Source organism: Rhinopithecus bieti, unplaced genomic scaffold (assembly GCF_001698545.2).
Source record: "Rhinopithecus bieti isolate Rb0 unplaced genomic scaffold, ASM169854v2 scaffold_8601, whole genome shotgun sequence".
NCBI classification, from domain to species: domain Eukaryota; kingdom Metazoa; phylum Chordata; class Mammalia; order Primates; family Cercopithecidae; genus Rhinopithecus; species Rhinopithecus bieti.
Genome location: NW_016806193.1, coordinates 244,463 through 258,079, shown reverse-complemented (window position 1 = coordinate 258,079; position 13,617 = coordinate 244,463). Strand labels below are relative to the sequence as shown.

Genomic DNA, 13,617 nt, shown 5'->3' with positions numbered 1-13,617 from the left:
CTGGGTTAAGAAGAGTGTCGTGGTCCAAGAACACAGTCCAGCAATTGAAAAGTAATTTTAAAACAAGTCACCTACTTGTTTTTTAAGTCACCATAGCAATACAATACATGATGGAACCACAGTCACTTCCTGTACCCTCCAGGTAGTCTTCAATCACCTAGCACTAGGTCTGCAGTACCCAAATGTTTTCACCCCTCTCTCTTCCCAACTCTTATTTTTTGTGTCTGTGGTAGTAGTGGGACCATCTCCAAAGAGTGAAGAAAGAGAAGAAACTGAGTGGGCAAGTCCAAGACCCTTTTTAGTGGTAGGTGGAAAGTAAGGCAGCGAAAAGTGATGTCTTCTGTTTTTATCTGTTATCACTGTCACAGGTTGGGTGCTCCTTGAAGCAGACATTGAGGCAGAGTTTAACTTGTAACATGTTTATTAAGGCAAGTGCTTGGAACAGACACCATGGAAGGAAAGGGAAGAAAGAAGAACTGGGTAGAAGTTGCATGTAGGTCCAATGGCTCAACAAATCTGTCCTAAATTGGGCTGAAATGATACCGCCTTTATAGATTCTCCTGGATCAGCCATTGGTTGTGAGTCCCCAGGGAAGAGTGTGGTCTTGGGGAAGGCAGCTCTCTGCAACTGAGGAAAGTCCTGAAGGGGCTGATGAGAGAAGGCTGTCTGCCAGTAGGACTTCCAGCAGCTGCAGCAACAGCTTGAAGGGGATCTGGGTGGCTCACTGCAATCACATATGGTCAAATATGTGCGCCTGGCACCTCACAGGCAATTAATAAATAATAACCACTAGCTGGCTCTGACTTCAGGCCTCTTTCCACAGCATCCCTATGATCTCTCCCCCTGTAACCATGAGAGAACTTCGCTGTCTATGTCCTCAAAGTGCAGAGAACTCAGACTGAAACCAGTGGACACAGACGGAATGAGCTTCAGGAAACCAAGACAATCAGATGAGACCCTGCTCTTTTAATGTTCTAATGTTTTCTGGGCAGTGAGTTTTGCCCTTAATGGGCTATTTCCAGGAGCTCTGGATCATGCAGAGATATTGCTGCAGTGCCTGGGATCTGGCCCAGGGCAGGAAGCACCTGAAGAAGGATGTGCTGCCTGGCACTCTGCTTCCTCACTCAGCTGTTCTTCCTTAGTGTTCACAGCTAGTGCAGAGCTCTTGTGCTGGCTGCATCTGACTTCGCCAGTGACAAGGCAACTCTTTACACTCTGAGCCAATAAACTGGGTTAGTGTTCATGCTGGAAATAGGGCTTTCTATAAGGAAAGTCTCAGCCATCCCCCCAAATGCAGGCAAGGGCAAGTCTGCTACTCGTCAGTTGCAACACTGTGCAGGAGAAATCAGGTCGGATGAGTATCACAGGCAGCCTTGAAGAAAAAGAGAAATGATCAGAGCTGAGCCTCAGGGACACACAAAGGGAGAAAGAACAGCTTGATTTACTTTCCCTGGGAATGAAGAGTTTATGGGCTGATGATGTTTATGTGCTCATTATTTCTCTGTTTTCTCTGCCTTTCTCAGGCATTGCTAGGAATGTATGGATAGAGTTGGAGCTATAGTTATTTCACAACAACCAACAGGCAGATTTGGGTACACCCATAGCAGTAACATTCATTCATTCATGCACCAAATATTTGTTATAGTGCCAGGTGCTGTTTTTGGCCTGGGGGTACAACAGTAAAGAAACAAGAGCCCCTATTCTCAGTTGCCAGACTACAATATCATTGGTCATATGTCTAGCAATTGGAGTTTGGACCCCAAGTTAAGAGCAATCACCTAAAGTCTGTAACCTTAACCACCATACCACACCAACTATCCCTCCCTACCTCCCATCATACATCCCCTGTCCTCTCACCATTGTATTTATTTTTTATTGTTTATAACATTTAAAGCCTGAAGATTTAATGGATGTAAAATTCAGTGTAGGAAGATAGGCAACTTTAAAATTTCCAAGAAATTAAAATGGCTTCCTTGAATATTTGTTGGAATAATGGAATTACAGACCTTTAGCATTGAAAGAGAGCTGACATGCCATGTGCTTGTCTTTCTTCCCTCCTTCCACCCTATTTCATGCTTCATTTCTTGAATGAATGCTCTTTTCAAGGGTCTTCCAGCTTCTGCTTACACAACCTTGGTCATCAGAAACCAAATCAGTTTTGGGGCAGATCTGTATGATAGAATTGTATTATTCACACTCAGCTAAAATTGATTTGCTCTAGCATGTCCTACCTCCATAGTCTGGCTCCTGCTTCATTCTAAACTCTTCTGCAAGTATTCCTCATGCTACTTAAGCTACCTACTGCTTCCTTTCAGGTCCTGGAATGTGCCCAGTTTGTTTCCACCTTTCCTGTTCCCTCTGCTTGGAATGCTTATCTCCTTTTTTTAATCTGGCTAACGACAGAAGCCATCCTTCAGGTCTCAGTTTAAATGTCATTTCCAAAGAAAAGCCTTCAATGAACCCCCAAATCATATTAAACTACTGATAATCCTGATTGTCTACTTTTAGAATTTGTTGGGTGTCTGGATGGGTAGATAGGTAGGTGGATGGCATGGGTAAAATGATTTCTACTCACTGCTTTTGATTTCACTTTGCAGGCTTTATCAAACATGCTTAGTTCCACTTTTCATGAGATCTCATTCATTGTCTGCATAATGAATTTATAACACATCGGACTCTCTTGTAATTCACACAACCTTAGTTCCTTTTGTGTTCCATGAGCATGGCCTCTGTATTGTCCAAAAGGCACCTCCTATAGTTATATTTGATTCAAGTTGATTCTGAATAGAATAGAAATTAATTCATAGAAGGAAGAGAACCCCTGATAGAGGCCAGCTGTGAATGAAAGGAGCCGTGAATGAAAACAAAGACAAGAAATCAATACAGTAATATTGCCAGAAGCAGCTAAATATAGAAGAGACCCACATTTATGTTATTTGTACCATTCTTGCAAATACCTGTGGACATATTACCAGCCAGCCCATTTCCCAGGAGGGCCAAACTTCATCCTGATATGGGGGTGAATCTATATGTAAGGCTAACTTACTCTCAAAAAAAAAAAGTGGCTTAGAGCCACTTTCACCTTCTTTACTATTAGTATTTGTAAAAGTGTTGATATCCTAATGCCCTGCCCTACCTTTCTTAGGTCTCAAACCTTGCTTGAATGAGTCATTTTCTCTCTCTGAGACTCAGCTTCTTGTCTATTAAAAAGAGGATGATAACACCTGCCTTACTTGCCCCTCAGAATCAAATTATATGTAGCAAAAGTGCTTTGTAAGCTGTGAAGCACTATACAAATATAAGGTGTGTTTAGAGAGATGACTTTACTTAGGGAATAAGATGGAGTGTGTTTTAAATGAACCATGAAATATATCTCTGGGATGAGTTTATTGTAAACTCCAAGCAGGTCACATTTTACCAATAGGATATTAAGAGATATCTCAAGGGATATTGAGATTCATTTTCTTGTCATAAAAAAGGAGTCTATGGTTCATTTTCAGGAGGCAGCCCACCTGTGGTGAGATCAGCAACAAATACCTGTGGATGGTGAATTTCGTTTTATGGAGGCAGGCATTTATTCTGGAAGTATGGCTTTTCCCAATGCATACAGAATCAGATTTGGGCAGAGGAATGCTTTTAAAGGTTATGCTTTGTACATGTTGACATGAAAAGCTCTCTTTTCTATAGTTCAAGAAGAAACAAAGGTGAAAAATGATCTTTGGGCAACATATCTTAGTGTTTCAAAACAAACAAGCTTTGAAACCAAGTAAACAAGGGTTTGAATCCTAGATTTGTATCATAAAAGTGGAAGGATCTTGAGCATGTTCTCAATTGTTTAAGCCTAATTTTTCTTGCCCAAAAAGGATCTCTCTCTCTCTCTATTAGTTACTCTATTAGTATCTGTAAAGGTGTAGTATTTGTAAATACAATCATTACAACTTGTTACAAATATTTAAGAAGGCCACAAAGTACTATGACAGAGAGTAATGGGATTGGGAACTATTTTAGGTAGGGTTGTCAGGGAAAGCCTCATTAAAGTGGGGGGTATTTAAATAGCTGAATGCCTATCTAAAATATATTACAGTACCTGGCATATAGTAGAAGCTCAATAAATCACAGTGGTTTTAGTGTATTTGAGGCAGAGAGTTAAGAAAATTTAACCAGCGGTTACAAATATTGAAATATTAAGTGATACTCAAATAATTGAAATTTTAAAAATTAACAAAAATAAAACAATGTGAAGCATCTTAAATCTGTAATATGAACTCATAAGTATTGTTTATTAAAGCTGCATCAAATACACTCTGAAAAAGATGCTTGTTAGATTTTAATCCTAGAGCAACCCTCACTGTTGCTCTTGAAGCCACTGACCTCTACTGAAAAATGTTATTAGAAATATTTCATGTCCTCTCCTTCTCTCTGGGCCATCTACCCAACACCAGATCTCAAGATTGAGCCTGCTAACTAGTCTCTCTCCACTTCTCCTCTTCTTTCCCCCACCACAATCTATTCCATACACAGTAGCCAAAGTGATACCATTAAAGCATAGGTTAGCTTATGTCACCTCCACCCTCACCAGTGTCACCATATTGCTTATGATCCTGCCATGCCTTTTACTTTCATTTAAAATAGAATTCAGGCTTCTTGCCATGGCCCACAGGATCTCCATGACCTTTCCACCTCTCCAAAATTATTCTATGCTTGGGTTCCTCTCACTCCGTGTGCTTGGGTACTTAGAAAAAACTGAAGATGCCTAGAAAAGAGTTAGAAAAAACTGAGGACTTCCCTCCACCTGGGATACTCCTTTCTCTCCTGCCTATCCTACCTCAATCCCCAAAATTCAAATATTTAAATACCCCCCACTTTAATGAGGCTTTCCCTGACAACCCTACCTAAAATAGTTCCCAATCCCATTACTCTCTGTCATAGTACTTTGTGTCCTTAAATATTTATAACAAGTCGTAACGATTGTATTTATTTATACATTCACTGGCCTTTGGTATATCACACCTTATTAAAATTCAAGCTCCATGAGAACAAGAACCAGGTCTTGTATCCTGAAAACTGGGCATTGCATAATGCTTGGCACATAGAAAAGCACTGAAGGAAAATTGTTGTACAACTGACAAAATGAATAAACCCAAATTTCACCTGTTTTCCTAAATGGTAGGTCCCCAAAGACAACAGGCTGGCAGATTGATGACAGCCTTGGTGGCGTTTATTCACTCAGTGTTTATTCACTTGCGAGAAAACACTTCTGCATCACAGCCAAGCTTTCCCAGTGAATTTTAAAAGGAAAGAAAATGCTGTGCATGTAGCCCATGAATTGTTACTGAAAATTCTCAAAGTTAACCCTGGTGGCTGTCAGATTAATTCCCTCTCTCCCCAACTCAGCCATGAATTCAGAGGAAGGGATGGATCCAGGTTTGGGGTATGAACTTCATATATGAATGAGGGGTGTGGTGACCATAGAGGTGTGCCACTCAGATCTCTTCTTGAGAGAAACTGGCATGGGATCCAGGGTGAATTAACAGCCTCCAGCCGCAGGACTTTCGCACCCTCCCCACCTGCCTCCCCAGTGACATCCACTGAGTAGTAATGCTTCCTCTGGTTATTTCAGCCACTGATTGAGCACAGGAAAAGTTTCAAAGCTCTATCATTTGATTTTCTTTCTTTCTTTTTTCTTTCTTCCTTCCTTCCTTTCTTTTTTTTTTTTTTTTTTTCTTTTGAGAAAGGGTATCACTTTGTCAACCAGACTGGAGTTCAGTAGCATGATCTTAGCTCACTGTGGCCTCAACCTCCCTGGCCTCAAGCTGTCCTCCCACCTCAGCCTCCAGAGTAGTTGGGACCACAGGTGCGTGCCATCATGCCTGGCTAATTTTTTAGAATTTTTTGTAGAGACAAGGTTTTACCATATTGTCCAGGCTGATCTTGAACTCTGGGGCTCAAGCAATCCTCCTGCCTTGGCCTCCCAAAATGCTGGGATTATAGGTGTGAGCCATAACATATTGCTTATCATTTATCCTTGATACAGCACTCCTATGGTGACTACCCTTGTTCATGGACTCCCCTTTGGCCAGGCCAAGACCTTCTAAAAACTTCTCTGGAGTCTGAGGCTCTTCCTACCCAACACTGACTCCCATTCCTTCTTTCTCTCCTTTCACAGAAGCCAGACTGGCACCACAATCTAAATGTTCTCCCCACCTACTCCTGCTGTCTCTCTCCTTCATCCTTCCTTCAATGAACATGTTATATACCTAATTTCATCTTGGTGTCTACTTCTCAGAAAACGCAAACTGACACAAGGGGCCTGGTTTGAGAAAAATAAATCATAATTCTGGCTACAAATTTAAATATTGGTCCTTGTACATAACCCATGCAATATGAAGATCCCTGAGACTGAAGATTCATTAGCATCACAGTCAATCCACATGTAGCAGAAGCTCTACATCCATGGATTCCCACCCTTGGATGCACATGGGGAGATTTACTGATGATTGCTTCCACCTGAGTATGGAGTGTGCCTTGAGCATCAGGATTTTCAAAAGCTCCCTGGATGATTCTGATATTAGCCAGGATTCAGAACCATAGTTCTTCATGGATGGCTGGAGAGGCAGCTGACCTTCGGAAGAATTTCTGATTCCTGGCCTTCACTTGTTTTGAAGATATTACAAGTTCTGCTACAGTGTTTCTGCCAGCAACCAGCTACGTGATGCCCATCAAGTACTATCTTCAAGGTTTTCTATCCAGGTCTGGAAAATAGAGGTTTCATGACCTGTTTGAAACTATTTGAGATTGCTTTTAGGTTATTAACAATGGTTACACAATGTGGACCTTGCCAGATACAGAAGTCTTTACAAGTATGGTGTGGAAGTAAGGATCTTTAGTAGAGATCTATAAAACTTCCTGGTCACTTACATCATTGAGACTATAACCTCTTAGAAGGCAGGGACCATCGTACTTTGTCTGCGTGTTTGGTGCTATTGATTAGTAACAGGCAATGACTTACATTATAAGAAGGCAATTTATTTTTGCCAAAATGAGCTAGACTGGTATTTCTCAATTCTCATGGATCTTTCAACTGCATCACAATCTCTTGGAGGTGCTGGTTAAAAATGCAGTTGTCTTAGCCCCAAGTAAGCCCAGTAAGGTAAAGTGTCTGCATTTTTAATAACTATTCCAGACAATTCTTATGCAAACCAAGGTGCCTCCTCATCTCTGGTGTGCTACACAGAGCACAGTTTGTCTCTGAGCACAGTTTGGAGCTACAATTTGTCCCCAGTTAAAAAGACAATGCTCCATTTCCCTGTGAAGACTTTCTTTCATCATAAACCTGTCTTAGCACTGAATCCAGCCCACTTGAAACTACCACTTGATTGCAAATTATTTGATCAAGAGTAGATTTTGCAGATCAAAATGAAAATAGTTTTAAATGGGCTTTAAGAATGCAGTAGATACAAAAGTAAACACTCAGCAAACATATTGTGCTAATAGACAAGATAATTTTAAAGTTCTCCATTCTGCAGCACAAATCCAGACAGAAGCAGGAAAGGAGGAATACTTCTTACTGTTCCCTAGCGCTACACACTCAAGTTGACATAGTGAGTCTAATTCGTGCCTTCCTCAGTTCTCATGGGAATCTTGAAATGGCTTTCTAACTGGCCTTCTGCCTTAATGCTTCCTTACATCCTATGCCTCATATGACCATCCCACTACATTGGGGGATCATTCTGCAATACCATATTATTCCCTGCTTAATAGCCTACAATGTCGCATTGCTTAAAGGCTTGTTACTCAAAGTGTGGTGATCTATGGACCAGTAGCTTTGGCACTATCACAGAGCTTGTTAGAAATGCAAAATGCAAGTTCTATCCTGGACATACTGAATCAGAATCAGTGTGTTAGCAGGTTCCCAAGATGCTTCATATATTATGTCGACTGAAGAATCGCCAGATTCATAAATTTGGAAAGGAGAGCTTTATTTCTCCTAAAGGGTTGCAGCGTGTAGGCTGGTCATCCCACAGGCTGGGATGTGTACTCTTGAACTCTTGAGCAAAAGCCAAGAGCAAGCATTTCTAGGAAGGGAAAAATAATATAGGAATTTATGCCGAGTGGGCTGGCCAGGTATACATATTTAATAAGCTATAGGAGTCATGAATATTTATGAAAGGAGAAGCATGCACATGTGCAATTGAGCTTCATGCCTCTTCATGGGTGGTATGTTCAGAAAGGACATTAGCATGATCCGCGGGTGGAGTTCTTGACCCTCTGACATCAAAAGGTGAAGCAGAGGACATGAAAACCGTCACTGCACATCCTTCAAGAGTTGGCCAAAACTGGCCCAGAGATGGAGGTCAGTCTTTAGGAAGGGATGCATTGTGAAGCTGGTAAGCTGTCACCTGGAAACTGTAAAGAGGGAGGGAGAATCTGGTCACAGCCTCAGATGACTGGCTAAAGGTGACAAAGGAATAAAGCATCTGTTTCTTGTTTTCTAGAGCTGGTTTGTGTGTACTCCTTAGGAAAGAATTCTGGTTAAAGGTTAATAAGGAGGAGTGATATGGTTTGGTTCTGTATCCCCACCCAAATTTTATCTTGTAGCTCCCATAATTCTCATGTATTGTGGGAGGGATTGAATCATGGGGGCAGGTCTTTTCCATGCTGTTCTCACAGTAGTGAATAAGCCTCAAGTGATCTGATGGTTTTAAAAATGGGAGTTTCCCTACACAAGTTCTCTTCTCTCTTTGCCTGCCACCTTCCTTGTAACACATGACTTGCTCCTCCTTGCCTTGTGCCATGATTGTGAGGTCTCCCCAGCCATGTGGAATTGTAAGTCCATGAAACTTATTTTTCTTCCCAGTTTTGGGTATTTCTTTATCAGCAGTGTGAAAACAGACTAATACAAGGAACATATTAAGATGTGTCCTACCTCCTATCCAATCATTACTGGGAACTCAATTTTTAAGGTTTCTCTGAGGTCCCCTTGACCAAAATGGGGTTTGCTCAGTCAGATGTGGAGCTTAGGATTTTGTTTTTATTACTCAGTTATCAGAATATGAAAAGCTTTAGTTTACTGCATAATGTACAAATTCTTTAGCCTGGTATGCAAAGCTTCTTGTGATTTGGCCCCTACTCTTTTATTTATTACTCTCTTTCCACTGTCTTCAACTGAAAACCATCCACAGTTCTGCAAACATACTATGCTATTCCACTTATACTAATTTTTTTTTTTTTTTTTTTTTTGAGATGGAGTCTCACTCTGTCACCCAGGTTGGAGTGCAATGGCATGATCTCAGCTCATTGCAACCTCTGCCTCCCAGGCTCAAGTGATTATCCTGCCTCAGCCTCCCAGGTAGCTGGGACTACAGGCATGCACCACCACACCTGGCTAATTTCTTTGTATTTTTAGTAGAGATGGGGTTTCATTCACTATGTTGGTCAGACTGGTCTTGAACTCCTGACCTCAGGTGCTCCACCTGCCTCAGCCTCCCACACTTACTCATACATTTATACATGCTGTTCCTGCTACCTGGAATTTGCTTAGGTATTGCTTCCCTGTGAAGCCTCCCCTGATACTTCCTGAGAAAGTTATTGTATTTATGTTCCCCTCTGAAATGCTTCTTTGACATCTATATCACATTATGTTGTGATTGCTTTTCATTGGTCTGCTTTCCTAGACTGTGACCATGTGGAGAGTAGGGCCTGTTTTTATTTTTAATCTTTGCATCCTATAGCTAGTACAATCTCTAGAATAGAATTGATTAAGTAAAATAGGTACTCAATCAATATTTGATGAATTGAGTTAAGCACTCAGGAAATATATTGCTCAAAAACTCAATGACCATAAAAGTCAGAACACTGCATATGGTTATATAATGCAATCAATGATGTGACTGGCACTCCCCAGTGTTATGCAGTATACAACTGGACATGACAACTGTGGTAAAGATTGTTCAGTTTATGTATCACTTAAGTGTCAGTGATGACAAGTAACAAAAACCAACTCAGGCTAGCTTATGGCAAGAATGGGAATTTATCATAAGAATAAAGGAATGACTTGGGGAATGACTTGTAACCAGAATTTTTGAAACCAGACTAGAACCAGAAATCCAAACATTTTCATGACTTTCTCTTCATTTCTTATGGCTGTTTCCCTTTGCACATCAGTATTTGTCTTACTACATACAGAGGCTTTCTTTGCTCCTTGACACATACACATTAATGGCTATCCCATTGCCCTCAAGTTTAGGTATTACTGGTTTAACCACTTGCAAGAATAGAGGTAGAACATCTGAGAATCTCAGGGAAAACAATCTGGTTGGCTTGGCTTGGGTAGTCTTAACCTGCTGACTAACCAGCCATGGCCCATAGGGCTATGCAGTTCAAACATGACTTCTAAGGACATATTTCTGTGGATATGAAGACAAGAGTATCCCCCAAAAGACAGGGTTTATCAGCTGGTGACTGGAGCCATACCTTAGATAAATGGGGATCATTATACTTTAATTAGGTACCAGGCTGGCTTTGCCTTCTTAATACTAACAGTACTAATGAGATAGAGGCCATAGGTTCTATCCCTATGTTGGTCAGGAAAACTTTTTGCTTGATATTTTGCCAAATATCAAAGAAACTGAGTTCTAAATAGTTATGTCAATAATTCTTTGGGTAAGACTTGCTTTCCATTACTTTCCTGGTCCAACTTCCATAAACTATAGTGAGGAAATGAAGAATAGAGTCATACATGCAAAGAAAACAAGGACTAGCATCACCTAATAGACTATGACTTCATTGAAGGAAAAAAGTACTTCTTTTTATTTTTGTCTTCTTTTCCCTTCCTAGAAACTAAAACATTTCATGGGCCATGTGAATCTTCTAGTAGATTGAATTAAAATGGACTGGACCATTTTTAATTGCAGGCACAGAGGCTGATTAGAACAGTGTCAGAAGTAATGTATAAACAAGATGTTGTGAGTTGCTGAAGATGCAACAATTATGTTATAAAATTTTAGTGGCTTCCAGATGAATGGAATCTTAATTTATGATGAAGGTAATGGTGTTAGAGAGCTACATGTCTCTAAGGTAAATTATTTAACCCACCCAAACCTAATTTTCTATGTTGGTAAAAGGGAAATGATGATAACGTCTACCTTATAGAATACTTGCATGGCTTAAGTGGGAAAATGTATATTAAACATTTGGCATACTGCTTAGCACATAGTGAGCACTCAGTAATTGTTAACTATTATTATTATTTATGGATTTATTTCAAACACTGGCTAGCTAGCTAAGGGGGACTTTGCCAAGACACTAGGCACCCACATGAGGGAGTTAATATTTCCAGATTACATCAGAATTCCAAAACATACACGATGGCTTGGATGCCTTAATAACTTCTTAGACCTAGCTAATTTGCCATTAGGGAGCTTAGAAAGATAATGGTCAATGAGAAAATGTACAACCAATCCATGTATGTTATTTCTACAGCCTGTCCAATTCCCAGGGGACAAAAAGCTCAACTCAAAGTGTTTGAGGAGATAAAAAATTACTGATTAAAAGTTAATGGCAGAATAACCCATTTTCTGCCTTCAATATGGCCCAAACATCCACCTCTCTTTCTAACCTCTTCTAAATCACCTTGACTAAAACACTGTCACTGTTTGGGTCAATAGGAAGTAAATGCCATTTTTGTTGTTGTTGTGATTAGAAACTCAGGTATTGCAGAAATCTTGACCAAACTATCTTAGCTTCTTTTTCAGCATCTATCAGCCAGAAGGTCCTCAGTGCATTCTTTGGTCTTTTCAATTACGTCTCCAAAATAGATGTCCCAATTGCCAGTGGGGATGTCTAAAACCAGGAAGCTACAGTCTGAACAATTTTCTTAATAAAGAATGAGGAGGCAAAAGAGAAAATTCATTGAACTGAAAGAAATCCCAATGACAACTGGCTGTCCAATATTCTGTAAGCAAATCCTGTCAAAAGATCCAGAGTAAAATTGCTTGGGTCAATTTACTGAAGGTATACAAAATACCAACTGGTCAAAATACCAACTGGTCCACTCATAAACTAGAGGGCTTCCAGTTCATTCACCCATCCATCTTCATTTGTTTGGGTGTGATTTGTCAGTTTCCTCCAAAAGACTGTAAGCTCCACAGGGCCAAAACACAGGTGTATCACTTTACTGTTGTAACCCCACTACCTAGTACAGTGTCTGGCATAGAGCAGGCACTCAAAAATGTAATGAATAAGCATGGATTCTTTTATGTTATGGGAATATAAGTCTCTGTTACAGATTATGTGCCCCAGAAGTAGATGCTGAGTAAGATTTGAGGTGCAGACCCTACACAGACTTGGCCAAGCTGACGGGAAATCTTTGGAGCAAGTTCAGACTTTCAAAATGTTTTATTAAACCAAACTAGTTGTACTTTTATGTCTCCATTTTGCTCAATACAATCTAATGGATACAGGCTGTTTCAGGAAAGGCATGACTTTGGGCAGGGAGGCTCTGCAGCTGATGGCAACCTTGAAGGAGCTGACACCTAGAGGCTGTCTGCTGACCTTGTTCTCACACATTTGAGCAGTATGTCCTTCCTTGAAGGGGTTACAGGGTGGTGCATTTTGTGGAATTATATTACTTTGCTCCCTGGTAGAGATGAGACAAAGGTTAAGACCTGGAGAAGAAGGTTCTCTGTTAGCTGAGCACAGTGATGAATATCTGAATGTGCAAAGAGACCTCAAACTGAGTTTAAAGGTGATCGAGAGAGATGAACTGCCTTCATAATACAATAGGAGAGGTTCTTTTGTTTGTTTTTAATTTGCTGGAGGACAGTGGTGAGGGCCAAGAAATTGAGCTAAAGACTTATGCCTGAGGCCTACATTACCACACATTATAAGATTTTTTAAGCCCTGAGAGACAAATATTTAATTTATCTGCTTATAAACCTACAGCATCACTTCCCACCTCTGGTGCCTATTACTCTGTACCTTTACTAAATATATGCTTCATATATACATGTTTCTATGTTGTCCATTGGAATACATTTTTAAAGTCAAGCTCTACACATATTAGCTTAAGCAAACACCAATGCACTTAGTATTAAGAATGTGGAACAGAGACTTAACCAGGAATACGGAAAAACTACTCAACAAACTTAGAGGAGCTTACAAGTCTATGGATATAAGAAAATGAAATGGTCTGGGTACAGGGGCTCACACCTGTAATCCTAGCACTTTAGGAGGTCAAGGTGGAGGCCAGACTGGGAAACATGGCAAAACCTTGTCTCTACCAAAAAAAAAAAAAAAAAAAAAAAATTAGCCAGGCATGGTGGCAAAGTGCCTGTAATCCCAGCTACTTCTAGGGCTGAGGTAGCAGGATTGATTGGGCCCGAGAATTCGAGGCTGTAGTGAGCTGTGTTCATGCCGCTGCACTCCAGTCTGGCTAGCAGAGCAAGACCCTGTCTCTGGGGGGAAAAAAAAAAACAGAAACAGAGAGAGAGACAAGAAATAAACAAGGAAAGAGAGAGAGAGAGAGAGAGAGAGAAAGAGAGAGAAAGAAAGAAAGAAAAGAAGGAAAGAAGGAAGGAAGGGAAGGGAGGGGAGGGGAAGGAGTGGAGGGGAGGGGAG

The 13,617-nt window shown here is 40.6% G+C and overlaps 1 long non-coding RNA gene across 1 annotated transcript in view; it reads right to left on the bottom strand.

The window, feature by feature from the left end:
- Window positions 1–403: 403 nt before the first annotated feature.
- LOC108531542 (uncharacterized) overlaps window positions 404–13,617 on the bottom strand; it is a 19,103-nt gene continuing 5,889 nt past the window's right edge. Inside the window, exons 2-4 of the long non-coding RNA XR_001886200.1 lie at window positions 3,137–3,200; window positions 2,007–2,132; window positions 404–1,372 (exon numbers count right to left, since the gene is read on the bottom strand). This is a non-coding gene — a long non-coding RNA (uncharacterized LOC108531542). The remainder of the gene's footprint in view (window positions 1,373–2,006; window positions 2,133–3,136; window positions 3,201–13,617) is intronic.